Source organism: Quercus lobata, chromosome 1, assembly GCF_001633185.2.
Source record: "Quercus lobata isolate SW786 chromosome 1, ValleyOak3.0 Primary Assembly, whole genome shotgun sequence".
Lineage (NCBI taxonomy): Eukaryota > Viridiplantae > Streptophyta > Magnoliopsida > Fagales > Fagaceae > Quercus > Quercus lobata.
Window position 1 is genome coordinate 2,993,312 of NC_044904.1, and position 26,670 is coordinate 3,019,981.

A 26,670-nucleotide genomic window follows, 5' to 3' on the forward strand; every position below is an offset into this window, starting at 1 on the left:
TTTTGTTCTTCTTCCTTTCTTTTTTTCCCCCTCTTTTAATGGTGGCAGTGACATCCTTGAATTTGGTTTACATTCTAGATTGGCATAACCATATGGAAAAATATTTTCCTTGTCAAAACATGTAGGAACTCTGTCTGCAGCTAAATCAATAAACTGTCCCTCATAAAAAGATTAAAATAAAAATTTGATTCACAAATACTAAACCTTTCTCTATAGATTATATGGATTTCAATTGCAATTAAAGATTACTATTTACAAACCTAGAATCCAATCCTCTTGGCACTTCATGGTAGATTAGAGTAACAGTTTTTCTTCAAAACAAGCTAGGCAGTTTTCAAAACCTGCACCTTCTCTTCTTTTTTCTTTTTTTGGGTGGAAGCTTAGGCCCCAAAACCTGCATCAGGCAAGGTTTTTGTTTCTATGTTTATCTTTTCAATGAGCTCATGAATTAATCTGTTTGTAATTTTCAAATTATGTTCATTGTTGTGTAGGTTGGCCAAACCAAAGTAGTCAAGTTTTTTAGGTATGTACCTTAAATGTTCAAAAAAAATTATAAATTTATTATAATATCTAAGGTGCTCTCTGAAATATAATAAGTTGACAATTTGCTATGGAGATGAGTAATTAAACAGGTAAAAAAATTATTATATATATTTATATATATAATATTTTTTTAATAAAAATTCAGGGGTAAATGAATCCCCTGAAATACATCTAGCGCCGCACATGACCAAATATAATATAATTAGCTGCACATTTGAAATTTTAGATTTGGAGCCTTGTGTTGTCACTGTTGTGTTTCCAGATTGATATTGCTATAGTTAATAACACAATTCTAGCTGTTTGGAATAAAAAATATAGTCAAGAAGACCTTTACACTACGAGAAAGTATCTCATGACTGGCTTAATGAGCACTGTTTTTGCATTTGATGGAACCATATATTGTGAGAGGGCGCTCCATAAGTCGATCTCATAAGATAATTTTTCCTTTATAACTTAAGGCATGAAATCAACAGTCAAGGTGTTTAGTATAAAAAACAGTGACACTTACCTGTCTGCCTTAACATGAGCAAATTTTCAAAATTGCTGGCAAACCAGCATTCCAATTACTTCTCTTTGGATATGAGTTATTCATAACCAATCTTTGTCATTGAGCTTCCAACAAACTTCAATTGGCCTCTATTATTTTGGAGGAGTTTTTACAAATTTATCAATGGTTGTTTAAGAGTCAACCTCTAGCAGGATTATTCGAAAAACAGTGAAGCCTTGAGTTTTGACGTGAATAACAACAACGTTCAACTAGCACATTTAAAGCCATCATTTTTTTTCCTTGTTATGTTGCAATCTTTCATCTTTGACCTCATAATTATATTGCTGACATTATATTAGAGTTATTATGAATATGTTATGGCCAAATCAGGCCATACCTCTTCTCAAAATTTTTTTTTTTTTTTTTTAAAACCATTATTGGGCCAATAATAATAAAATTGGGGCTCAATAATAATAAAATTGGAACCTGACCCGTTTTTTTTTTTTTTTTTTGAGGAACAAAACCCGACCGGTTAATCCGTCCAAATCTGCATAAAATAAAAAGAAAGGTGTGAATTTATTGGACCAACTGTAGAGTGTAGACTATAAAAATTAATTACTAGACTATAAACTTAAGCATTTATGTATTACTTTTATTTATTAAGTGTTTTATTTTTTTTATTTTATTATATACAGATAAAAAAAATGTTAGAAAGTGTGTTAATTTTTATTTATTTTTGTACTTGAAGAAAAATATGGGTAACATTAGATTGACCCGTCAAAGCCCAGGTAAAGGTCATAGAAATAATAACCCATTTTGGTTTAATAAGGTCAAATTAAACTCAAACTCAAACTTGTCAGATCCAACCTATTTTCCAAAGCTACAACAACCAAGCAAGATTAGTTTATCCACTTTGCAGTATATTTAGCTCATGTTCAATGCACAAGCAAGATTAATTTCCCGCCTAAACAAATGTACTCTCGATTCCACTCTGCTCAGCTTGGTATCAAAGTCAAACTCACATTGTACTGCAGCTGTAACCCTTTTGTTTGGTATGAATTTTTGGGGTGGGGGTGGGGGGGGGGGTGTTCATCAATTATTGTTCTTTATCTTCAATTTTTTATAACCACTATTGGTTTTCATCTATCCTAATAAATGGGACAAGGACAATGTTGTCACTGAGATGGAAAGAGATGAATCCCATGGTTCAAATATGACAACATGACTGTAACAGAATATGTACAGAACTTGTTATGGCAGTGTAGTTCTATTTATATCGAATTCCCTATTATCAATATGTTATGACAACATGAGTCATGAGATTTTAAATATTTACAGTCATAAAACTCATGTAATACCTGTATAAGATAGACCTTCTACTGGGTTGCCTTGATATTGCAAGCAAGGCAAGATAGAGGATTGTTAAAGATCTTCAACAAATGGATTAATGTGAGCAAGCAGAGGATTTTGATGAATTGATTTTCATATGTTTATTACATAAGTTATAATAGAAGAAATTAGAAAAAGAAAAAAAAATGTTGTAATAGAAGTCCAATAGTCTTTTTTAAATATATCAATGTAGAAATCATGAATTTAGGAATTCTTCTATCATTTTTGTAACAATCCAAGGAAAATCGTTAGTTATATCTATGCTATATCTCAGAATGATTAGTTACAATTGAAACTCTTTATAGTTACTAATAAAGCCCAGATCTACCCAGTAAATATCCGATGTGGAACTTATCACTCACCCCCACACACATCACACAATCAATCAAATTGGGGCAACACCCTTTTCCTCTCTTTTTTTACGCTACAATAAAGGAAGGATTAAAAAAATAAAGTTTCTGAACTAATGGTATTCCTTCAAAAAAAAAAAAAAAATCTTCCACTATTTTGGCAGTAAGCTTCCACAAGGACCACAACAGTGTATTTGATTTGTTACATATAACTTCCGTATTTTTAATGTTATATATATATATTGAAAATTAAATCAACCTCAATTGATATTTTATGAAATGGCATTTCCCTCCACCAAATATTTCAAGAAATGATACTCCCCCAAATATTTATAGAAACGATAGTCCCACTTTTATAAATGTAACCTATAAATTGCAATCCATTTCACATCAACACTGCATCTCCATCCCATCAATTAGAATATTATGTTATGATAGGAAAGTCAGGATTTACCATTTTTTTTTTTTTTTGCATATTTCATAAAATGACATCTCTCTCCAAACGTTTGAAGAAATAACACTTTCATCGTTGAGATTTTATAAATACAACAAATAAGTTTGTTTCCTCTCAAATTATTACTTTTCCAACAAGATATTCTATTACATGGGACTTGGGAGTTGGGACTGTCATGCAAAAGGGAATGAACTTATCTATTCCGTTTATGAAATTGGGATTTTCATCTCTTCAAATATGTTTGGCTCGAATGGTACTCAAAACTCATCAGATTCAACCCATTTGCCAAGGCAGCAACAACAAGCAAGAAAGATTAGTTTATCCATAATTAAATGCAGTATATTTAGGTCATTGTTCAATGCACAGGCAAGATCAATTTTCAGCCTAAGCAGATGGAGTTATCTATTCGATTTATGAAAATGGGATTGTCATCTCTTCAAATGTTTGGCTCGAGTGGTACCTTTCCTGGTTCGAATTCTTGGAATGCTTGTCCTCCTACTGGCCATATAAAATAAATTGTACACTCTCACTGAAACTAGTAAGACAACTTAGAGCATTCTCATCAGCTCTCTCATAAAAAATGTCATTTTGACACACCAAAAATCTACTTTATTATTTTAGCACATCATTTTACAACATACCATTTATCAGATGTTCTATACTATAATTTTATACTTTAAAATAATATTTACTACACATTAAAATAATATTTACTACACATTAAAATAATATATTAAAATAATAGAGAGAGACATCTGATAGGAGGAGAGAGAAAAAACAAATTAAATAAGTCAAATAGTGTTTGGCATGACTGTCCGTACCGTCTCATATTTGAGACGGTACTGTAGCTATGTCTCAAATTTTTTGAGATTTGGAAGAGCTGATGGGGGATAATTTATCAGATGTTCTATACTATAATTCTATACATTAAAATAATATTTACTACACATTAAAATAATATTTACTACACATTAAAATAATATATTAAAATAATAGAGAGAGACATCTGATAGGAGGAGAGAGAAAAAACAAATTAAATAAGTCAAATAGTGTTTGGCATGACTGTCCGTACCGTCTCATATTTGAGACGGTACTGTAGCTATGTCTCAAATTTTTTGAGATTTGGAAGAGCTGATGGGGGATAATTTTTGGTGTTTGATGTGCCAAATGCCAAATATTTGGCATTTGGCACACCTAATGAGAGTGCTCTTAGAAAATAATATATAAACTATGGCCCTTCTTCTGCACCATGCAGACAAAATTGTCTGTTTTGTAAATTATTGGGTAGGTCGATGTCCTGTCATAGACACATAAAATATGTAGTACTAGCTAGTAAACTAGTAACATGCTAGTGCCTTTAGACTTTTTTTTTTTTGGCTGTTGATAAAAGTGCCTTTAGACTTTAGTGCTATTAACATGCCAATATTATATGATTGCCTTCTAGAAAAACTCTTTACAACTCTGTGATAATGAGTGCTGTCTTATGTCAATTAAAGTGCTTTCAGTTCAACACAGTGCCAACTAGCAAATTAATATCCCCTCCAAAAAAAAAAAAAAAAAAAAAAAAAAAAACCTAACAAATTGACAGTAGGTTCCAATTAACTCAATTGGTAAAGTTTTTGATTTTTAAAAGGTAAAAACTGATTGATGTCTTATGATAATGAAGCACAATCATTCGAAGTAGACATCATATGTTGAAACTTTATAAATAAAGATAAATAATAATAAAAAACTAGCAAATTAGTAATGATTTTCTTGATAATTGATGAGATATATCATGTATGCGGAACCTATTGACTATTGTGTAAATTATGAGGGTATATTCCATATTTGAGTGTTAATAGGTGCCTATAAGGAATTTGCTAACAGATCATTTTAAGAAAGTTTTAATACCTCGTTCATAGGAAATATAAAAAGTTTTTTTTTTTTTTTAAGTAAGCTGTTTCTTTTTTCCTTTTTCATAAAAAGTTTATGAAAATATTTAGCATCTCCCTATATGGTCAATCACAACATAAAAGGAATCATTAGCATTTTCTGTTTGGTTCGATATTAGCATTTTCTAAAAAATTCAGAAAATTACCTCTTTACTTCATTTATTTAGCTTCGCGTGAAATAGAGTTGTATTCCTTATTTAGATATGTGTGGGATAGAGTTGTTTTTCAAAAAAATTTAGCCTAAAACAATATCTCATCTCATATCAAGCTAAATAAGATTTTTGAAATTGTAATTTTAGATAGTGTAAGTGTCAAGTTTTGAAATTGTAAAATACTAATGATTAATGAAGCTATCAGGCAATTTTGTCTTGTCACTGATTTTTATTTTTTTATAGGTTTTTGATAAGAAATGAACTATTGTAACCACTCACTGCTGTCTCGTGATTTATTTATTGTATTGGTCTAGAATATGAAGATAGTGAAATGACAATTACCATTATGAAATACAGATATACTATTTTGTCCTATCATCGTCAATATCTGTTGAGAACAATCTGATTAAATTTTGGTCCCCTGAAACGTTCTCAGCCCTCTTTTTTAGCTTGTCCATGATTTTAGTCAGTCTCTTTGCATTTTATTCTACTTTTTTTGATCGTTGCGTACAAAGGAATCTGTTGGCCTCACGTATAAAATTTAAGATTTCAAGGAATTTTTAGGCTGAGATTGTTACAGCAATGAAAAACAACAAAACAAAACTTGTATTATTACAATATGAACCTATTAAGAAGAGGCATATTCCATATCAGAGCAGGTACCAGATGGTCATGAGTTTTATCCAAGGAAAGAGACCACATCTACACTATACTCAAAAGGATTAGGCTAGTACTCTAATCACACTGTCACACTTAGTAGTTGTTTATAAAGTTCAGTTTGGACTTGGAATACACTTACAGTCTTACACACGTCACACTTAATCAATATGCAATCAATACGGGGCATCACAATAGGAGATGCTGCTATACCAAGAGGCCATTGGCATTAGAGATGGATGGTTGTACACATGCACTGAAAGAACTATCAGAATACATTATTATAAGCTGAACCATTGGCCAATCTTCAGAAGATATAATAGTCACACGTGCATGAGAGCATTCACACCCAGAATCACAACAATAACAGAAAATTGGGTTATTAAAGCTGCATTGAATTTGAAGTTAGTTGTCTATTCTAATAACTAACAGAATTCTTGTAATTTTCATATGCTAAACAGTATGGATTGTCTACTGCACTGGAAACTCTATATGGACAAGCATATGGAGCTCAGCAATATCAAAAACTAGCAAATCAAACGTATATAGCTATTTTCTCTATAATTTTGGTTTGTCTCCCTCTATCTCTTGTTTGGATCTACATGGGAAAGTTTCTGGTTTTAATGGGTCAAGACCCTACAATTTCACATGAAGCTGGTAAATTCATAATATGGCTCATTCCTGCACTCTTTGCTTATGGGACTCTTCAAGCCCTTGTTCGATATTTTCAGACACAAAGTTTAATCATTCCCTTGCTAGTATGCTCGTGTTACTCTTTGTTTCCATATACCTCTGTGTTGGGTTTTAGTATATGATGGTTTTTAGACTCCTTACAACAATTGATTTAACCTAGGTAATTAGCCAAGTTGTTACTTAGTCCAATTAAACAAGTCTAGGTTATCACAATATCAAAGATCAAATCATGCAAAGCAGCAGAAAATAAATAACACAAGATATGATCACCCAGGAAACCAAACCGGTAAAAACCTGGGGAGGATTTGACCTACCTATCCTCAAGGTAAACTTGAATCAACTATCTTGAAAGAATCGAAGTTTATACAATAAGACTTACAAGCCCCCACGCTCGACTTCTTATTGCTACCAACCAGTAGAACTTACTAACACGACCACGTGCAAGCTCCGAATCCACGGACTCCTTCTTTCTTAGATTCACTACCAGATACAAGCACACCCGCTTGTGTTTTCTTTAAGCTTCAATGGCAGCAACTGAATTAATCATCAATGTGTAGATAAATCTTCTCCTTGAAAACCCTAAGTTTGTGTAAAGGAAAGCTCCTCTAGACCTCACAAGAGATTTACACAAACCGCAATTATGAGCAACACTAAAACGTGGCTAGGGTTTTCCTTTTATACTTAGGACAAATAAGAAACCCTAAAAACGTTTTAAAACACCTAGGACTGAGTTGGAAAAATCTGCAGAAAATCATTCTGCCCGAGCTTCAATCGATCGAGCCAGGCTGAAAGGCACAATGCTTTCTTGCTTTAACTTGATTCCAACTTTACATAAAAGCACAACTTTGAGCTAGACTAAAACACTTCTAAACACATTGTTTTGATCATGGTTTGCCAATAATACAAATTAGAGTTCTAAATACATAAAATCCTAAGTCTTTAGAACCTAACAAACTCCCCATTTGGCAATCCATGACAAAACACAACTAGAAGCTCAAAGTTTACAAAATAAAAAGCCCTTTACAAAATAATGCTCATAAAACAAATTCAATCCTAACTACTATCCATCAGTTGCAAGTGTAGACAGCAGTTCAATTGAATCAACCTGTATATTTCCTGAAACACTAAAACAAAATGCATAACCGCATGCGTGAAAATAATACAAGTAAACAAATTAAAATCTTGATTTCAAACAACACACAATAAAGACATATATCAATGAATAACTCATAAATATAAATCAATAAACAATTTGAAACAAGAAACATATAAAGTACCCAAAAAAAAAAAAAACTCCTCCTAACATAAATATCCCATCAAAAACATAGCAAGAGCTAAAAAGATCAAAAAAACAATGTGAAGCACCTAGATACAATCTAAACTTCACAAGCTCCAACCAAAAAACATATACTCCCCTTGAAAGCAAAAACTCTACAAAGTACTCCCCCTTTTTGTGACGGAATGCCAAAGGGCAAACAGAAATCCATCATCAAAAGGGAGGTGGTCTAAACTGCACCAACTCCGCACGTAAGGCACGGATCTCATCGAGCATGTCCACCAAAATTTGTCCATGAGCTGCCTGGACGATCAAGACATGATCCAACGTACGACGAATGTCTAAATCATCCGAAGCAGTCGGTGGAGGAACATCATCATCAGCATCAACACCTGTAGAAGAGGGAGGAAGGGGAACACCACTAGATGACGCACCTCTAGGACGTGAAGGAGCAACTCTCAAGTGAGCAGTCCTCTGTCAAAGAAAGGTGGCACCTATAGGAGCAACAACATGAACATGCTCACCAGACGGGAAATCATCTAGACCTAAAAAGAGCAAAATCCTATGAATGAAAACAGGATGAATAAGCGCATGCCCTACGGCAGAACTCCTATGAACCTCGTTCAAAGAACGAAGGAACAAGTAAGGAAAACTGATAGACGCTCCAGAAACAAAGGCATACAAAAACACACATCGTTCTAAACGGATGGTGTGGAAGTGAGAAATAGGCCACAATGAATGACACGCTATCCTAAAGAAAAGATAGGCAGTCTCTGTAAGCTCAGCGGACGTAATCCGAGGATCAGAACCTCACTGGATAGATGACCCAATGATGTATGACATGACAACATCTAAGGAGGGTGACTCATCATAGGGATAGTCAGGCTCCTGAACAACTGAAACCCCAAGAGCCTCAGCCACTACCCGAGGGGTAATGGTGAACTCAACACCTCGTATCTAACTCCTAACATGGGTGTTGGAATCATAGATATGGCAAGAGAGGTTCGAGAAGAACTCTCTAATCAGGGTGGTCGGGGGTGGATGATCTATAGAGGCAACCAACCTCTAGACTCAAAGTTAGCCCTAATGGCCGGATCAAGCTCATCTAACACAACAGCTCACTCAGCCCATATCTTACGCTTACAGTTCAAGGTATCAAAGGCCTCTCTGCACTTATCATTCCTAAACACCTCACTCCTAGAGGGAGACTCAGAGGAAGTGGAAGGGGTCCTACTGGCTCTAGTTTTCCTAGGCATAGTGCTAAGATAAGGACCAAAACACAAAGCAAAAGAACAAAAACACAAAAGACAAAACCAAGGGCAGATTGCAAGTTAGCACAAAAAAAAAATATAAAATAAAAATCTATATGATGCATGAACAACTTAAATGGCATGATGCATGTTCTAATGCAGTGCAATTAAGTCCAAAAAGTTCAAATTCACAAAATTGGCTTGAACATAGAAGTATTAACTCAAAAACCCCAAAATTTTGGAAAACCACTTGATCAATTTGAAAGATATTGACGAATTGATCATCATACATGATAGAGTTTAAAAATTAATGACCAAATACATCAATATAACAAGCCAATTTCATCAATTTAACCCAATTTGGCAAAATCCCCAATTCAAATCAATTTCAAACCCTAGAATTTCAATTTTTCAAAAACCATAAAATTGATCAAATTAACCAACAAGGATCATTAATATAACATCCTAGAACAAAAACCCATTGATCAATTTCACCAGAAAATGTTTGAATCATCAAAAACCCCAATATATGAAAAGTGCCGAAAATACCCAATACAATGCATGAAAAATGCATGAAATCATGAAATAAAATGCAAAAGGAAGGGCAAAGAGGACTTACTGGCTTTGGAAGACAAAAACTTTGCAAAAATTCCAAAGGAAAACGACAAAAAATCTTTGATGGAGCCTTAGCCAAGTCGGAGAGAGAGGAAAGGTTGAAAATTTTTGAAAAAGTACCTTTTGAAAAAGACATTCTGACCTTTTAAAAAACATGTTTCATGAGTTTCGATCGATCGAAAAACAGCCTCGACTGATCGAAATAGACAGAGACTATCTCGAACATATTTAAAAAAATTTCGATCGATCGAAAAACAGAACCGATCGATCGGAATGGGTAGAGGCTTACTAAATTTGAGAAAAAACGTAGTTTTTTGCAAAAAACATTTAGAATCAACTCAAAGCATTGATATTTAAGAACAAAATGCATGAGTATGTGATGATGTGATTTTCAAAACAAGAATTTTAAGCCCAAAATCCCCAAAAACAAAATTTCTTGCATTCTCCACAAATTTTCAAGCAACAAATTAATTTTGCACAAAATTCAAAGTATTTGCAAAACTTGGTTGGTCAGACCATAAACACACACAATAACATGTACAAAGTTTAGCAAAGAGTAACTCGTGTAGTGTGTGCAACTAGCAAAAGCTTGAGATACATGTGAGGTGATATGTGAATAGCAATCAATCACAAAGTCTACAAAATTCATCATAAAGAATTTACAAGAAACTATCACCTAAAGAGTTACATCATATAACTCCCACATCTCCTAGATCATAAACTTGCAATCATGTAAGTTTCTTGTATTTATGCCTCATAATATACATATCAATTTTAAGTCATGTGAGTTTGGCATCAAGCCTAATAGTACACACCAATTTTAAGTATTAATCAATTTAAACCGAGGCTTCACCTTACGTTCTTTTTGTGCATGTGCTACACTCGAGCACAAAATCTTATGATATGCACTAAGGTGTTCACGATTGGCTAATGAATAGTGGTGAGATGGTTATTTATGCATTTCTCTAAAAGTTCAAGTCAAACATTCAAAAACATGTGACTTCAAGATTAAGACAGAGTAATCAAAAACCATAAATATCTTTCCCACACAACATGCACTACAAAGATTCAACTAGTAAAGTGCAATAAGTAAGCTCATTAAAGCTAAACAAGGTATAAAAGACATGTTATGTGAAAATAAATTGACCAACCTTGTTCTCAAAAACCAAGAAGAATAGTACAAAACAAAATTTGCTTCCTTTTTTTTTTTTTTTTTAATAAAAAAAACATCTAAAATGAAATGCATGAATGTTATGCAATGCAAATTTTAGAAAAAAAAAAAAAAAAAAAAAAAAACAATGGTCACAAAGGGTAAAGCAATGAAGCACAAGGACCATGTCAAAAAGACTCAGTTAGTTCGAGTCTTTTGCATCCAAAACCTTTTGGATGCACCATGAGCATTGGAGTTCTTATTCACATGGGAATGATTACTAACTCTAGGATTGGAATAAAGGTTTAAAGCCTTTACCAATTCACCAATAAGTATCATAGGATCTTGTGCTTGAGGCACAGTTACTTTTGGTTTGTTTGCTCTCTTTGCAGCTTGCAACTTGTAACAGTTTGGACGAATGTGTCCAGACTTTCCACAAAAGTGACAAACCCACGCAGGCTTATCATGTGTTTTGTCCTTAGATAGGGTAGGCTTCTTAGACTTAGACTCTTTCAGATTAACCTTAATCTTCCTAGATGGTGAAACTTCTATGGGTTTGACAACCTCACTCACAGGGGGTTTGACAGTTTCACTCACTATCTCACTCACAGAAGGTTCAGAAGAAGAAGATGAAGGAAGAAACTTTGTGGAATGGGGAGCAGACACAGAGATGCTTTCAACATAACCTAATCCATTTTTGTCAAAAGAAGACTTTTGAACACTCAGCATTTGATCAAGTTTAAAACTAGCAGATCTAGCAACAGATAAATCAAGTTCCAAAGATTTAACTTTATCAAGCAAAAGCATATTTTCAGTTTTCACATTGTTCAAAAGTTCATTAGCATCAAACAGTTTAACAAGCAAATTCTTCTTTTCAAGCTCAAGAGATTCAATTTTCTTCAGGCCAAGTTCAACATTCATAGCATCCTTTGCAGCAACTTTACAAAGTTTATTATAGGCCTCTTGAAAATCTGCATCTTCAGAGAGTTCCCCATCAGAAGGGTTCTCTTCAACAGATATGCTCTCATCGACTACAACAGTAGCGATGAAAGCAATGAAGTTTCCATCCTCATCACAATCAGACTCATTATTAGAAACTTCATCATCACTAAGGGTTACAGTCATAACCTTACCCTTAGACTTCAAATAGGTAGGACATTCAAATTTTATGTGTCCATACCCTTGACATCCAAAACACTGAGAGCCCAAAGAATTATTAGAAGATTGACCTACTTTTTCTCTAGGTTTATCATTATTATTAACCTTAGTGGGATCATGCTTCCTAAAGTTTCTAAATTCAGCAGTGTTTGTACCTCTTGCCTTTCTATTACTATTCTTGAGAAAGTTTCTAAAGTTCTTGGCAAGGTAGGCAATCTCTGTAGCAAAGAACTCATCATCAAATCCACCACTTTCAACATCATCAACTGACTTAAGAGCCATTGATTTGGATTTGGTAGTTTTTGGTAGATCCAACTCATAAGATTGAAGAAATCCTACAAGTTCATCAACAGGGATGGAGTCCATATCCTTGCTTCAGTAATGGCAATCACCTTGGGTCTAAAATTTTTAGTTAAAGATCTAAGAATCTTCCTAACAATTTTAGGTTGATCATAGATTTCACCCAAGTTAAAAGCAGAATTAACAATATCATTCAATTTAGCATAGAATTCATCAAAAGATTCATCATCAAACATCCTAATGCTTTGTAAATTTAGAAGTCAATTGCTGCAATTTATTAATTTTGACAGCCTTTGTGCCTTCATGCACAGTCTGGAGGATATTCCAAGCAGTATGAGCAACCTCAACATTAGAGATTCTCTTAAATCCCTCCATAGAAACAGCGTTAAAGATCGCATTCATAACCTTACTATTAAACGCAGCTGCTTCTTTTTTAGAAGTTTCCCACTCACTAACAAGAGTAGTGGCTTCTCCCATCCGTATTCAACGGAGTTCCACACTCTCTCATTAATAGATTTCAGAAATGCTTTCATCCTTACTTTCCAATAAGCATAATTATTCTCATCAAAGTGAGGAGGAATAACTAGAGAGTGTCCATGTTCCATGACAATAGGGGTCAAGGATCAACTCAGTGATCAAAGGATCAACAACAAAAGAGCAACCCGCTCTGATACCACTTGATGATTTTTAGACCCCTTACAACAATTGATTTAACCTAAGTAATTAGCCAAGTTGTTACTTAGTCCAATGAAACAAGTCTAGGTTATCACAATATTAAAGATCAAATCATGCAAAGCAGCGGAACATAAATAACACAAGATATGATCACCCAGGAAACCAAACCGGTAAAAACCTGGGAAGGATTTGACCTATCTATCCTCAAGGTAAACTTGAATCCATTATCTTGAAAGAATCGAAGTTCATACAATAAGACTTACAAGCCCCCACGCTCGACTTCTTATTGCTACCAACCAGTAGAACTTACTGACACGACCACGTGCAAGTTTCGAATCCACGAACTCCTTCTTTCTTAAATTCACTACCAGATACAAGCACACCCGCTTGTGTTTTCTTTAAGTTTCAATGGCAGCAACTGTCATCAAGGTGTAGATAAATCTTCTCCTTGAAAACCCTAAGTTTGTGTAAAGGAAAGCTCCTCTAGATCTCACAAGAGATTTACACAAACCGCAATTATGAGCAACACTAAAACGTGGCTAGGGTTTTCCTTTTATACTTAGGACAAATAAAAAACCCTAAAAACATTTTAAAACACCTAGAACTGAGTTGGAAAAATCTACAGAAAATCATTCTGCCCGAGCTTTGATCGATCGAGCCTAAGCTTTGATCAATCGAGCCAGGCCGAAAAGCACAATGCTTTCCTGCTTTAACTCGATTCCAACTTTACATAAAAGCACAACTTTGAGCTAGACTAAAACACTTCTAAACACATTGTTTTGATCATGGTTTGCCAACAATACAAATTAAAGTTCTAAATACATAAAATCCTAAGTCTTTAGAACATAACAGTATACAAGTCTAGACTAGGACATCTTGGAGCAGCATTAGCCATTGGTATGTCATATTGGTTGAATGTGATTTTACTTAGACTACACATGAAGTACACTAGTGCCAGTTCAAAAACGAGGGTCCCAATTTCTATGGAGATGTTCCGAGGAATTGGAGAATTCTTCCGTTTTGCAATTCCTTCTGCTGTAATGATTTGGTAAATTTTCTCCTCCCCTTTTTTACAGATGTAGTAGAGCACTTTTGTGTTTTTTACTAATGTTCTCTCATGTGATCTTTCATAGCCTTGAATGGTGGTCATTTGAGCTGCTTATCCTGCTATCAGGGCTTCTACCAAATCCAACACTTGAAACTTCAGTCTTGTCTGTGTGGTAAGTTTCTATTAGTCTTTCAAAAGTAGAACAACTTAATTCTCATCATTAATTGTAAATTACTGATGCAAAGAATATTACAAATTTCACTACATAAATATTACAAACTGATATGTCTATATTTAAACACAAAAAATATATATATATATATATATATATATTTATTATGTTGTTGACATGGCACCAATCACTCATTAACATGTTAGTTTGTAAGTTTTTTTATGATAAAATTAATAGTAGCTTTAGCAATTTACATTGCAAGTTGTTGGAAATTTAATTTTGTCTCTATTTACACCCAAAAAAAATCCATACAATAACTATTTTTCGACTTTTCTAAACAGTTTGTCAACCATCTCAACACTCTACATGATACCGGATGGAATTGCTGCTGCAGCAAGGTTTGAACTGATGCACATTCTTATATATAACTAGCTAGCTACAGATATGACAATAGCTATAGATATATGTACACATGTATAAATCATTGCTAACTCTTTACATGTATATTTTTTCCTTTTTCTGTTTTTGAGAATATAGCACTAGAGTTTCAAATGAATTAGGAGCTGGGAATCCACAAGTAGCACGTTCAGCTGTCGCTGTAGTGATGTCTATTACGGTTGCACAGGCACTCATATTAAGCTTAGCCCTCTTTGCCAGCCGTGGTGTTTTTGGTTATGTTTTCAGCAATGACATAGAAGTAGTAGACCATGTCACAACCATGGCTCCTTTAGTATGTCTATCAGTTATACTGGACAGCTTACATGGTGTTCTTTCAGGTTAATTGCTTTATACACCTCTCTTGGTAACATGTAATTACATTTCAATGTATGGATTTATGGGCAGCTGAGCTCAATCTAGTGTTTCTTCATATTTCAGGTATTGCCAGGGGATGTGGGTGGCAGGACTTAGGTGCTTATGTCAACCTCGGTGCGTACTATCTATGTGGACTTCCGGTTGCTGCCATATTGGGTTTTTGGCTACAGATGAGTGGACAGGGCCTTTGGATTGGTCTACTGGTTGGTGCTTCAGTGCAGGCATTACTGCTCTCTATCATAACAAGTTGTACAAACTGGGAAAAACAGGTCTACCCTCCACTTATTATTCCTTCTAGCCTTCAATTTTAGTGTAGTCTATATTCTAATTTGTCCTCTTTCCTTGCATTTGACAATTTTGACATCTTAAAATATCAAGGTCTTTTAGATTTTGCAAAAAAACTATTGGCCTTTAACAAGTTATATTGATGTTGCAGGCAAGTAAGGCAAGGCAGAGAATGTTGGAGGGAAGATCTTCAGTGGAAAATAGATTAACATGACTGACTCTTGATTAACGATATTATCTTATTTCAAAGTTGTAAGAGAAACATAGTGCTTAAACTAATAAGATTGATAGATTTTTTGCTGGCTACACTTAGTGTGAGTTTGGATTGCGTTCCAAACTCATCACGTCTAGCGTTTGCATTCAGCAGCTGGGTCCTATGCACTGTTCATGGAACCCAGCTGTACGGAAAAACACAAATTATTCATCATTTAAAAACTGTTCATGGGACCCACAGGCACTATACATCATTTAAAATTCATTTTGCTACAGTGTTTTCAGCAATAAATTTTCAATTTTCAACAATAAACAGTATCCAAACAGACCCTTAATAATATGTATTGAGTGTTTCTACAAATAGAAGCAAAGAAAGCATGCCAACATTATTGTTTTTCCCTACGTAGTGTGATAACAAAAGAAGAGTTGGTGCTCAACTAGACCCCAGAACACCTTAATTCGTTAGAGAAATGCTATGTTCACAATATTTTCACCGAAATATAGAATGAAAAATATTTTTTTTAGAAAACTAAAGACAGAAATATTGATAATGAACTTCTTATTTTGTATTACAACTTTGGTTTTTTCTTTTTTTTTTTTTTCAAGTGCAAAAATTCTTATTTCCAAACAAGAATATTTCTAAATAGATCCTAATTAATAGCCTTCCATATAAGAAATCTAATTTGACTAAAAAAACTATTAAAAACTTAAAAAAAGAGTATAAAAAAACTATTAAAAACTCAAAACAACAGTATAAAATCTATTCTAGAAAATTCTAAAAATGACAACAATAACAAAAACAATTTCCATAACTTTCTAAGCTTAAGGTAAGATAGAGTTTTTTTTCATAAAATTTTAGTGGAAAACAACTTTATCTCACGTCAAACTATACAAAGGAAGTTGAGAGATATTTTTCCTTTAAATCATTTTTTTTCTTTTTCTTTTTTTTTTTGAGAAATGGCATTGTGGTGCTTTAAATTACGCAATACCAGCTAAATCAGCATGGTAAGAAGACAATACATCGGATGGAACATCTTCCATCCATATTACACAATTTGTCAAATTCATTGCTAACTTAGCCAAACTGTGTGCAACTGTGTTGCCCTCTCTCTTAGTGTGAGAGTAGGACAATTTTGAAAAACCAGTAGATAAAGTTAAGGAGTCCCGCATCAGTAAACCAAATGGAGCTAAAACAGAGGTTTTTGATTTCAAAGCCATCTTCGCTACTTGAGAGTCTCCTTCTAGTAACGCGTCTGCTATACCCAACTCTCTAGCAAACTCAAGAGCTTTGCTAGCAGCCAGAGCTTCAAGCTCTACCGGCCGGAGCTGTTGAGGAATCTGAGTGGCCATAGATGCAATAACAAGACTCTTCCTGTCCCGAATAATAACACCCATACCAGAGCTCTTTTCCTCGGCAAAAATGGCATCATCGAAATTTATTTTCATCATTTCCTGGACTGGAGGTTTCCATCGTGTTCTTCTCGCCAGTCTACTCGGAGCTGGAGCCATTTTCAGCGCCTTAAATTCTGCCCAATTATCGTGAGCCCACTGTGAAATGAGGTTCAGAGGTCGATGGGCTGATTGAGTCCGTGACTGGTTTCTCTGATGCCAGATGGACCAAACGGTGAATGCGAATAGTGCTGGGTTCCTTTGATGATCGAAAATCCAAACCATGAGCTCACTGAAACTTGCAAAGTCTTGTTATTTCCGGAAATTCCATGAATTACTCGTACCCCAAACGCCGTCCGACATTTTGCAACTCCACACCACGTGTACAGTGTCTTCATTTTCTGCCTTGCAACGATCAAAACATTGCTCTGAAATAATTCTCCTCCGGAATAGATTGCACTTCGAAGGGAGTGAATTATGGCAAGCCCTCCAAATTAAGTTTCTAACTTTATTTCGACATTCAAGAGCCCAAATCTTCTTCCAAAGCCCTTTCTCATGATCTTGCTGCACAACCACCTGATGACCAACTTCATCTTCCTTCAAAAACCGATATCCCGTCTTACAACTATACCTCCCATCATTCTCCAACGGCCAAAATAAAGAGTCTTCCGCATCTTTTCTAGCCAACAGAATATTCTTTATTTCTTTAGCTTCTTGTGGAGCAAAAATTCCATCTATCATCGCAACGTTCCACTTTCTAGTTTCCTCATCAATTAAACAATCCACTGTGGCATCTTCCATTGTTTCCACCATTGGGGATAGCACCTTAGTTGGGTGTTTTCGGGGCAGCCAATGGTGTTGCCAGATTTTTATGGATTTTCCATTTCCTACCCTCCAACAAGCACCATCTAGGATAACATCTTGACCATGTAGTATACTCTTCCAAGCATAAGACCCCGAACTTGTTTCTTTAGCTTCTAAAAGAGAATGATTAGGAAAGAACTTTGCCTTGAAAACTTTGTAGAAGAGAGTTTCCTTGTTATGCAAAAGCCGCCATGCTTGTTTCGCCAAAAGGGCGTCATTAAAATGAGTCAAGTCGCGAAAACCCATACCACCCACCATTTTGGATTTAGTCAATTCACTCCAACAGATCCAATGAATTTTCCTCCTATTCCCCCTTTGCCCCCACCAAAATTTCCTTATCATCATTTCAATGTCGTTACAAAGCCCCAATGGCAATTTGAAACATCCCATCACATAAGTAGGGATGGCTTGGATCACAGATTTGACTAAAACCTCTCTCCCGGCTTGTGAAAGCAATTTTCCCTTCCATCCTTGGAGTTTTCGCCAAACACTCTCTTTTATATAATTGAAGCTAGCCTTTTTTCCCATTCCTACAAAGGATGGAAGCCCCAAATATTTCTCATAAGACTTCACTTCTTGAACTTGGAGGAGATTCTTTATGCTTGATTTTGCTTCATCTTTGGTGGATTTGCTAAAGAAGATTGCGGTCTTGTCTTTGTTTATTTTTTGCCCTGACCAAGACTCATATTCACCCAAAATCTTCAACACATTATTGCAATCCTCAGAAATAGACCTACAAAAAAGCAAGCTATCATCTGCAAAAAACAAGTGGGTTAGCTTAGGGCCACGTTTGCACAAAGAAAAGCCCTTAATGTCCCCATTCCTCGCTGAATGTTTAATAAGAGCATGAAGGCCTTCCGTACATAAAAGAAACAAGAAAGGAGAAAGGGGGTCTCCTTGTCTAATTCCTCTCTTAGGATAGATCATCCCCGTTGGTTCACCATTCACCATGATAGAATACGACACAGTCTTCACACAACTCATCATGAGAGTGACCCATCTAGCACAAAAACCCATTTTCTCCATAAGCCTCTCCAAATACACCCGCTCTACCCGATCATAGGCTTTACTCATGTCTAACTTGATAGCCATAAACCCATGTTTTCCTGAATTATGATTCTTCATATGATGAAGGGTTTCAAATGCAACCATAATATTGTCTGAAATGAGTCTTTCTTTAGCAAAGGCAGATTGATGTTCAGAAATTAGGGAAGGTAAAAATTTCTTCAACCTATTTGCTAGGACCTTAGAATAGATCTTATATAGGACATTGCACAAACTAATAGGTCGAAATTCATACATATGTTCAGGATTAGCTATCTTAGGAATGAGAGTAATGAGTGTATGGTTAATGGGTTCGGGTAGAATACCTGAATTCAGCCATGAGAGAATGGCTGAGGTAACATCATGCTGCATTGTCGACCAAAAGTGTTGATAGAACAACGGTGGCATACCATCAGGACCTGGAGCTTTTAGAGGTGCCATCTGATTCAAGGCTTCCTTCACTTCAATTTCTGAAAATTCCTTCATTAACTCCTCATTCATCTCCTCAGTCACCATGCATGGAATTTTCTCAAGAGAATCAGCTTCAAGGATCGGATTGGAGGTGGAAAAAAGTTCTTTGTAGTAATTCTCCATCACATGCCCAATTTCCTTGTGTTCGGTCAACCAAGCTCCATTTTGGTCTCTTATAACTCTAATCAAATTCTTCCTAAATCTTTTTGTAGCCCTACTGTGAAAGAAGGTTGTATTGTTGTCACCTTTGCTTAACCACAATACCCTAGACCTTTGGCACCACATCCTTGATTCCCGATCTTGTAACAAATTAATCTCCATTCTTATGCTCCTAACCCGAGTATTGTTCCCACTCACCATAGCTTCATTCTCGGCCAAAACAAGTAGGTTCTTTTTTATCTCTAAGTACCTTCTCACGTGCCCAAAATTGTGTTTATTCCACCATGTTAATTCTCGTTCACAATTAGCCACTTTTTCAAGAATGGCTATGCTTGGATTTGGATCCCTTGTACTGCTCCAAACTTCCTCAACCATATCCCCACAAGTTGGATCCGATAACCACATTTCTTCGAATCTGAAACATCTCTTCTTTCTAGGTTCAGGCATACCCTACAAATTGATCAGTAAAGGAGAGTGATTCGATGACATACAATTGAGGTGATGCACCCTAGTTCCTGGAAATTTCTGGAACCAAGAATTAGTAGCCATACATCGATCCAATCTAATTCTTATGGAATGCCCATCCACATAATGTTTTGCCCACGTGAATTTAGGTCCCACATAACCCAAATCCATGAATTGACATTCATCGATCACATCACGAAAAAGCTGCATTTGATTATGATCTCTAGGAGCCCCACCCCATTTTTCCTCTTGGCAGACCTTTTCATTAAAATCACCACCACAAATCCAAGAGATATTCATTCTAACCTTTAAACTTCTCAATTTGCTCCATGCCTCATTCCTCCTATGGGTTTCGAGCTCTCCATAAAAGCCAGTGAAACGCCATGCATTTTCAGTGTTCCCATTGATGATCGTATCAATAAAATACCTGTGGGAATCAACCACCTCAATGTTGATAAAATTTTTCCAAAATAATACTAATCCACCACCTCTATTCAACCTTGAAACCACCCATTTCTTGTCAAAATTAATCTTGCTCAAAGTACGATCTAGCCTTGCTTCATTTGCCCATGTTTCGGTTATAAACACGATAGAGAGATCTTTTGTCTGTATTAAACTAACAAGCTCATTCTCTGTACGTGAGTTCCCAAGCCCCCGACAGTTCCATAATAATAGACTCATTGCTTCTGGCAGGGCTGATTGCCAGCCTCTGCCAATATCTTATTTTTTGTTGCACCCCCCTGTGAAACCTTTCTTTTTTTAGGTAACTCAGTTTGGTTTGTTTCCCTATCTCCACTTCTTTTTCCTCCCACTGCTTCATACATACCAATATCTCCTGTTGCCCCTACTCTATTAATCCTTTTCCAAACCCCTTCAGTGTACTCGTGCTTGACAAGGGAGCACGGTAACTCTGCCAAAGGTACTCTTGGAGCTGAGGACAAATTGGTTACGTGACTTGGTGGACATGGCATGCTAGCTTCATTAATTGTATGCTGACCCCCTAGATTTTCCTTTTCCATGTTAACACCTAGGCTAGCTGCCATAGGGTCTTTTGAATCATACTTGTTTATTTCCTCATCTAGCTCCCCTATTACTTCTTCAAAAGTCTTCCCTGACACCTTTTCCTCAGCTGACCCAGCCTGTTGTAGCATCATGTCATCCTTGATTCCCTCCTTTTTTGATAGCTTCTTGTCCTCTACTAGACCGGCCTGTACCAACCCTTCAACGCCAAAACCAGCCTGCTGTAGCTGCTTTTCCTCACCTAAACCAACATGCTTTATTACCTTTTTCTCCAATGCCAGCTTTAAATCATGCTTTTGGACCTCCAGAAAAACCGGATCCATGCTTCCAACGTTGGAGACTTCAACATTTTCCTTTTCGGGCCTACCTATCTCTGTTGCCTGTGTGCTTGTTCGGACCACCACCACAGGCTTGTTCTTCACCGTTTCAAGCTTTTCTTTTGCCGCCTCAGCCTTTTTTCTAGCAAAGAAACCGGGCTCCTTAACAACATACTTCCGGTTTGGCACAAATGGTACTGCCTTAAGCCATGGGCCGAACTGCTTGGATTCAGCTAAGAGACTTCCTTCACTTTCAACCCAAAGATGGCAATCTTGATCATCATGCATCAAACACCCACACCAGAAGCACAGGTTTGGGAGCCTCTCATATTTGAAGTTCACCCAAAGCTCCTTACCACTATCAAGTGATACCACTCGTCCCCTACTCAATGGTTGAGATATATCTATACTAACCCGGACTCGCATGAAGTTATCTCCCTCTGCTTTTGCTTCATCAACCCCTGTGTTCACCTTGTCGATAGCTTCACATAGCTGTTCAGCTATTCTTTTAGTCCGAAATCTGACTAGAAGATCGTGTACTTGCACCCAACAAGTGACCTTACTAAACTCCATGTCATCTACGTCCATTTCCTTACTATACCATTGCAGAACCATTAACCGTTTGTCAAAGCTCCAAGGCTCTGCTACTATGACTTTCTCCATCTCACTCTTATCATCAAATGAAAATAGAACCACATGATCATTTTCCTTTTTGATCTTAAAGCCATTTTTCGATCTCCAGAGTGGAGTGAAAGTTTTGGCTATAGCATCTATGTTGAGAGCTCTCTTAGTCAAGAACTTAGCTACTAAAATAAACTTCGTCTTAGCCTGTTCCTCCTTTATGCGAAAGTTTGATCCTTCACATTCCGAGAGGGTTAGGTTATTCCAATTTTTTGTGAGTTCCTCCATCCTAATCTACTATCTGTTTCCCAAAATCCCCTGAAAATAGGGGTGTGCATGGGTCGGGTTGAGGGGATTTTTTGACCCAACCCATCATGGTGGGTCAAAAAAAATTCAATCCGACCCAACCTATCATATATGTTCAACCCAACCCACATGGGTCGGGTTGGGTCGGGTTGAACCTATGGGTTTGACAAATTTTTTTAGTATTATTATTAAATTGAGTAGAAAAAAAAAATATTAATATATTAAAAAAACCTAAAGATTAGTATCAATATAACTCTTTAAAGGCAAATAATACTAATAACAAAACAACAATAGTAATTTATTAGGATTTGTGTGAACTAATTGACTTTTATATAAGATAGGAAGAACTGGCTATTTGAAAAAAATTTATTAATTATATAATATATTTTTTATATATATTAAATTAGTATTAGTAGGAGGAATTAAGGAAATGCTGCTCTACAGCTGTTTTTTTTAATTATTAAATATAATATATATTAATATATATATATATATATATATAAGTGCCCTACAATTGATTTAAAAAAAATTATTAAATATAAAATATATTTTAAATATATATTAAATATGGGTGGGTGGGTCGGGTCGGGTTTGTAATTTTATGACCCAAACCCAACCCGACCCGCCATTAAAAAAATTTTTGTAACCCAACCCAACCCACCAAGTTTTAAAAACTGACCCAACCCAGCGAGTCGGGTTTGGCAGGTCGGTGGGTTTTCTGCACACCCCTACCTGAAAAAGAACCAACAAAGCCTTAAGATAACTTGTTACCTTAAGGGACAATAACACCTTCAAGTGAAGGGACACCTATTCTACTCTCTAGGGGAGAATGGAAGAAACCACTTTTCACTAGCAGAGAGAAACCCTTTTTTTACCAGACTTAAGTTGATCTCTTTTGATCGGTCTTCGATAATCATTTTTTTTTTCTGATATTACCAAACATAAGAAAATGCGGAAAACCTATCTTCATGTAAGGTTTTCTATCAAAACAAAACCAAGTGTAACTTCATTTCCAATCAAAAATATTTTATGTTTAATAGATCCAAATAGTAGCCTTCCATATAAGAATTCTAATTTGAAAATTACTATATATTCCTCCAATGACCTTGGACGACATTTTACATCATACTCCTTCATTTGTAAAGAACTCATACTCGAGTTGACATTTCTGGAATTGAAATCTTCTATACTAAGAGAACAAATATCTTTATACTCCAATCCCTTTTGTCTTCTTTTTCATACTTGCAACCCATTAAGTGAACTAACAAAGCAATTTTATATTCTTTTTCAATAGTTTCGAGGCAATTGAAAAAATCAATGTATTGTATAACTTTTTTTTTTTTTTTTTTTAAGAATACTATTTTGTATAACTTAAATGTATTGTATTGTTTACCCAAAAAAATATAAATAAAATAAAAGTATTGTATTACTCTGTTGTTCACAACAATTTGATTATCGGCTTATTGGTCATGGTTGTACTATTTGATTTGATTTCAAATTGATCTTCTTCAATTGTCTCCACATTCTTGAGTCAGGATCTTTTCTATGAATCTATAATAGGATTTTTATTAATTTTCTTTCGAACCTTCATCTTTTCTTCTCTGACTTTTGTATAATCTTTAAGCAAGATATTCTCTTTATCACTTAATTATTCAACTTGTGCCTCTTGTTCTTATTCTTCAAAATCACCTTTTTCCCATCCTCTTGTTTTGAAGCTTCTTTAATTTCAAATTTTGGCTTCACATACTCAACCTCCAAAAATGTATCTTCCTTTGATATGTGAAAGATATAACTCAAACTGTTAATCCCCAAATATGAATTTAGATGCTTAAACTCGTAACTTATATGATGCAAAATCTCATAATAATCACAATAGACAAAGAAATCTTTTTCTTTTTCTTTTTTTTTCTTTTTTTCCTTTTTCATTATTAGTCAAGAACAAATTTCACACTTATCTCAACACACTATCATCTTGAATGCAATCCCACCATTTGGCCATATCACTCTCTAACTTATATGAAACAAATTTTACTTTTTCTTCTTCAGATACCTCTGCTCAATAATCAAAATAATCTTCCAAATCAAGAATTCAATCAACGAATAACATTTATGCATTATTTTATTTTAAAAAATTGTTGTATCTAAGAACGCATCTACAAATAGCCGCCTCAAGGTAGATCTCCAGTACAATTTTTCTTATTACTTCCACAATTCTTATTGGTGTAAATCCTTTTACCAACAAAAATAAATAAATAAATACCATTTTAACTTTAATCATAGGAAGAGAATGGTTAGTGCACGACTAGATCATGAAACAGTTTGAATACTCAAGGTAGAGCTTTGGATCTATCACCAAAAAAAAAAAAAAGAAGAAGAAGAAGGTAGAGATTTTTTTTTTTTTTTTTTTCCATCTATAAAATAGAAAACATGAGAATGAAATTTTATTGTTAGTGAACTTATTTTCTTTTTAAAATTTATAGCTAATTTAAAAGCTATAAAAAAAAATAAAAAATAAAACTTAATTTCCAACAAAATTTTTAAACAGATCTTAATTATTAACCTTGCATACAAGAACACTAATTTAATTCAAAAAATACTCATAAACTCTCTTAAATAAGAAAATAAAATTCTATACTTCTATACTTAAAAATTCCAAAAACTATAAGAAATTCTTCCAATGATCGTATAAGATATCCCGCAACACTTTCTACTCGTAGATTAAAAATAATAATAATAATTAAAAAATCAAAAGAAAAAGTCTTGAAAAATCCATTGATTCTTTATTTTAAAAAATATAAATAAATAAATTCCTTCAACTTCACAAGTGACAATACAATTAATTTTAAAAAAATCTGCCCCTCAAAATTTCTTTTTTTTTTTTAAAAAAAAAAATCTGTTTTTTGAACTGAAAAGCAGATATATAATTTTTAATATATATATTAACCGAACCCTATTTATATATATTTTTTAAAATTTGTTTTTGTAACATACTACAAATTATAATACAAAGCGGCAATACGGCGGCGGTTCAGACACAACAATCAAAACCCCTGGCCATCAAAAGCTCTGACAATCTTCAGGCTCTTACCCACAGCACCAACATTGGTTCATCAGAAAAAGAAAAAGATGGGCAGAGCTGAGAAAGAGCAACTGAACAAAACCCTGAATTCCTACCTCAACACCATCCATGAAACCTTACAGGTTTGCTATCTATAATCAATTTCATTCACACCCTTTTACGTATATATCTATTTATGGTTTTGGTTTTTGTTTTGATTTTGGTTTTGGATTTGGAGGGTCTTTGTGTGGATTGATATCATGTGGGTTTGTGTTGTATTTAGGTGTTGGATCAAAGCCCAGCTTCTTCTCTTGACAAAGTGAGCTGGGAGGAGGTGATCAAAATGGGTGACCAAGTCTCCAAGCAAGCTACCATGGGTATTCTGCTATCTATTCTCTAAGTATTTCAGCTTTTTTACACTCCATTTTGATTTTTGTGAGATGGGTTCTATTTTATTTTGAGGTATATGTTGGACATCCTTAGTCAATTGTTAAAAATATTTTATTTTGGTTTGTAAAGAAATTATTAAAAAAAAAAAGAGAGAGAGAGAGAGCTTTGCAATCATTCAATGTTTAGATGCTGATTGCACTAATATATATCACACATAAGTCAGTTTAAGGTTAAAACAAAAGGTGACGCACAAGTAATAGACAGATACCAAAACACAAAAGTTAAAGTCGGCTTGTGTACTGAAATAATTTAAGCCACAAATTGTCAGGCAGGACCATGTTAAATAAAATAGAAAATTTTATTGCACGATTAATTCTTAGGTATTTCCGGAACATGGAGAATAATGCTTTCTCATCTTACATTTATAGTGAGGTTTACTCATTAAATTCATGGTAGAGTCCACTATGAATATAAGAGAAGAGAGCACCATTTCTCTGTGTTTCGAGAATACCTAAGAATTTTCCTTTTGACACCATAGTTAAAATTGTGAAATGGTGTTTTGAAAATACAATTTTAGTCCATGTGGCAGTATGTATACAATGAGTGTGTAATAGGGAGTGTGTGTGATAATCATTACTCTAATAAAATAGGGATGGCTACATAGTCTATACAGCACAACCAGTTGGTATATTCTGGTATTTTCAATAAAAACATCTAGAGTTTAAATTTTTTTACCCCAACCATTGATTTATATATATTATCTGGAAATTTTTATTATTATTTTGAAGGAAACAGCCTTGTCGAACTGAACCTTGGAAGTTTAGTTTTGAGATAGATGGGTATAAAGAGTCCTAAGTCCTAACATATATTTGATGGACCGTCTCCTTGGTTGATCTAATTTTTTGGCACCAAGCATGGTTGATATGCTTAGATCCCCCTCTTTTTTGTAGGA

The 26,670-nt window shown here is 34.8% G+C and overlaps 1 long non-coding RNA gene and 1 pseudogene across 1 annotated transcript; both read left to right on the forward strand.

Annotated features, from left to right (window-relative positions):
* Positions 1-3,373: 3,373 nt before the first annotated feature.
* Positions 3,374-15,627, forward strand: LOC115993647 (annotated as a pseudogene).
* A 9,672-nt stretch (positions 15,628-25,299) lies between these two features.
* On the forward strand, positions 25,300-25,866 carry LOC115974655. The gene is made up of 2 exons (XR_004087992.1): positions 25,300-25,471; positions 25,612-25,866. It is a non-coding gene; the product is annotated as an uncharacterized LOC115974655 (long non-coding RNA).
* The last annotated feature ends 804 nt before the right edge of the window (positions 25,867-26,670 follow it).